Consider the following 4,054-nt stretch of genomic DNA (forward strand, 5'->3'; position numbering starts at 1 on the left):
TTCTAACATTTATATTTTATTTTAGCTTTACTGCAATTAACAAGAATGATTTGTAATATTTCTATATTTAGTTAATAGTAACAACACTGGTCCGGGGTCGATCTGACTCCTGAAAAAAACATATTGCAGAAAACATAATTAAGACAGCCTCAGTTGGTGTGTATACCAATCATATAATCATATGATAAAATTAATTGCATTAATTAACATTTTGTATATGGGGTCCCTAAGGCCCTAAATGTAATAATGTAACAGTAATTATTTTGGTTGCAGCATCGTATTAATAGATATAGAGATATAATAGATTGAGAAACATTATAACTCCACCTGATCCTTCAATGATAAGAACATTTTTCAACCCATTTAAATGGCTTTGGGGTCTCTCAGTCCTAACAGAACACAAGGACTAATAACTCTTATGGCAGACCTATAATATTTTATTTACTGGACAGAATGACCCTAAACACAGCTGCTGTCAGATAATGGCATACAGTAAATGTCAAGTTGTGTTAATAGCTTGAGCCAAGATGTCCGATTTTTGGGAGGTCTGATTCAACATGACACTGAGCATCGAGTGGACTGATTCAGTGGTTCCCAGATCACTGATTCTTGTAAGCTCCACTGTAGATCTTAAGTTGGGAGACTGATGGGAGACTGACACATGCTCAACTGGAGGTGGAAGACACAAAGGCAGGAAAAGCAGAACGAATAAAGCGAGTTAGCGCTCATGATGGAGGGCTGAGTACGAGAGCTTCGAAATCCCCCCACACAAAGTGATGTGCTCCAGAGGACACTCTCAATACGCTTCCTTGATCTTTTGGCTTATATAATATAATTAAAGACTTTAAGCAGGCTTTACAGAGACAGGCAGAGCTCGCACAGTCAGGGAAGGGAAAAGGAAAATCCCTTAAGAAGGCCCGTATGTGGCTGCAGACCCGTACTGCTTCCTCTGAGTCTCTCTCTCTGCGGAAATCGCTTCGTTATGGTGCTTGTGCACTCACACGTAGGCATGTGATGATACATACACATGCACACTCTCACCCACGCTCACACACACACACACACACACACACACACACACACACACTCCGTAAGCTGGAAAACTGTGACAGCAGAGAGGAAAGCAAAACACAATTTAGTTTCGAAACTCACAATACACACACTCTTTACTGTGTATTTGACATCTAACATTTCAATTTCAGTTGTTATCTCACTGATATATATGTGTATTGTACACCATATGAAAGTGTTTTTATTTAAGAGATACCGTTTTTGGCATGGCATCCCTTGTGTAACAGTAGTAAACGGCTGAGACTTGTGTGTGCAGTGATTGGAAAACTTGGCAGGCAAAGACGCAGATGTGATAATCACCTCTTACGTAACGCTGACACAGTAATGCAACTTCCGAGTCTCCATTTCCCTCAGCTGAACTTAGACCTTACAGCACTATATTCCATCTCCATCCACAGGCTGTCAGCCTCCGAGCGCTCCTGAATCAGTATCCGTAGCATTTTGAGAGTGTGGACTCAATCGTCATAACACAAGTCCTCTCTCACACACGCTGATTGACATGAAAGTGACAAACGGAAGAGGAAAGTACAAGCATTCTCTAATTTTAACTGTGAATCACAGCACCATTTACAGACTTTTTTGCCATGTATGATTTGTTCCCCACCACTTGAAATAGGTTGGGACTGGATCTATGCAACACACAAAAAAATCTAATTCTTGGGCATAGGTTTTTATTTTATTAGTGGTTATTACAATGAGATGCAATGGTTCTTGAATTTGTTATTTTTGTTTTTATTATGTTCACTTCGGCACTTCTCAAAGTCAGCAGATATGAAATGCTTTTAAAAGCATCCCCAAAAAATGTCACTGGTAAAACACAGCTTACACTAAATTCTCTAGTAATACTTTTCCCCAGCTTGTAATTTCATTGAAACCATAAAACAAAATGCTTACAAATGAGTTCCTATCCAAAATATCCAAGGTAAAAAATATTACAATTAGACCAACTGCCCATAATTGATCATCTACTGCTGATTTACGTAGTAATGAATTAATAAATAAAATGTCATTCAATAAAATAAAATACATAAAATAAAATACAGACCAGATCTACATATCAATGCATGACTATTTATCAAAGCAAAAAAATTTAATATAATTATGCAATTCATTTTCATGAGCTAATCCATGTTATGACATCACAACATGCGCCTTCTCCACCCAACACTCTTCGAAAATTGTTTACATGCCACAAAGTGACGCTCACACCTCGAACGAAACAGCTTTCTAGTTAAAAGGTTAACATCTGTTTCCATTTTTTACTGACAAACGAGGCTTAAATAATTCAGCTGTATTCCTTTGTAAACTTTTAAATGCCTTGAGAGGCCAGACAGTGGAAACCCTTACCGAACTCTGTGTGGCTCAGGCGAGCGCAAGTTAGCTAACGCCTGACACGGCTGTGTAGATTAATGTTCAGTGCAGTGAGAAAGGAAGAGGCTGGCTCTGTCCCAGTTCATGCCAGAGGGAACTGGAGTTTATTGTAGTCACTGTAGTTATGCAGAAATAGGAAAGAGGCCTGTGACATGCCAGCAAGCTAAAAGCAATGTTCACATGCTAGCTGCAGCACTGCCGGCACAGATTTGCATTGCAAATGAATCTTACATAGCTTGTCTAAATTCGGTCTGAAGTCACAGAGAGGTACTGATAACGCGTACATTTGCATGCTGGTTCTGTTTAAGATGCATGGTGTGCCATTCTACTCCCCATTTACTGTTGATTTTTATGTTCAAAATCTGCTAGCTGATTAAAATTGAAGGGACCGTACCAGTGCCGGCCCGTAGGGTTGTGGGGCCCTAGGCAAGATAACGAAAATAGGCCCCACTAGTGTAAAAATTGTCATAGCAATTTAAACATATAACAAGTCTGTCTATGATCATGGGCGTCATTGCATTTATAAAACAAATACTAATACTAAAGCAATAAATATTATGTATAGCAGTCAGAACATGCTTTTTTTCGGCTCCATAAAGATACTGTTTGGATTCCATTTCTACTACAATTTCACTTTAATCTCTCTATCATTCTTTCATTTCAATTCCAAAATCTGAACCAACAAAATCTGCACACAAAATCTGAACTGTAACTAGAAAAGTTTTCAGATAAACTTTTTCTTAATATAAATAATTTCTATAAATAACACTAAGTCTGCTGTGCCTGTTTGTAGATCTGCACAATTTGGCCCCCCAAAAATTGTTGTTTTTATATATCAATATGACTACTAATAATTCTGATTATAGTTATAACTAAATCAATCATTAAACAAAGTAATAATTATTGATAATGATTATTATTAATATAGTTTACAGAAAACTGCAGCATGACCTGTTAACATGCAGGAGGCCTATAAATGTTTAGAGGTCTAAGGATTTATTATAAAGTAAATCATGATTAAAAATCTTTGGCAAAAAACAATTCTTAATTTTTTGTCAGGACATCTTATGCATTCACTGAGAGAGTGAGAAAAAACTCCTCTACACTGGAGAAAAACTTAGAGAGAAGTATTATTATTCCTATTTTTACCAAAAAAATAAGGTGTTGCGAGCATTAGTGAGTGCACACATGTAATATAATGTTTCATGCATACTGGTAGCCGGAGGGCGCCCTCACACAGTAAATCCATAAGTGCAAAATCCATAACTCAAAGAAGCCATAAATCATATGACGTTCCAGGAAATTCCTAATATGGACAAAGGCATACGTTATCACGTAGCTGAATAAAACGCAGACAGAGACGTTTTAACTAGAGATGTAACGATTCGATTCACGATTCGATTCGATTCACGATTTTTTTTAACAAAATGAGATTTAAGACAAATTATAAATTAAATGTGTCCTTTTATTATTGCTTGGAAAAAATGCTGCATGTTTCTTTGTGAAATTTAAATATAACACTATAATAATATACTAATACAGCACTTGTATATTATTGCTCTTTTGTTGGTTTTGATTGCTTCTATTGTCCTCATTTGTAAGTCGCTTTGGA

At 36.8% G+C, this 4,054-nt stretch overlaps 1 long non-coding RNA gene across 1 annotated transcript in view; it reads right to left on the reverse strand.

Moving 5' to 3' along the window:
- Positions 1-480: 480 nt before the first annotated feature.
- LOC107695235 (uncharacterized) overlaps positions 481-4,054 on the reverse strand; it is a 12,103-nt gene continuing 8,529 nt past the window's right edge. The window contains exon 3 of the long non-coding RNA XR_001634972.1: positions 481-669. This is a non-coding gene — a long non-coding RNA (uncharacterized LOC107695235). The remainder of the gene's footprint in view (positions 670-4,054) is intronic.

The sequence above is a fragment of the Sinocyclocheilus anshuiensis genome, unplaced genomic scaffold (genome assembly GCF_001515605.1).
Source record: "Sinocyclocheilus anshuiensis isolate Anshui unplaced genomic scaffold, SAMN03320099.WGS_v1.1 scaffold122, whole genome shotgun sequence".
Taxonomy (NCBI): domain Eukaryota; kingdom Metazoa; phylum Chordata; class Actinopteri; order Cypriniformes; family Cyprinidae; genus Sinocyclocheilus; species Sinocyclocheilus anshuiensis.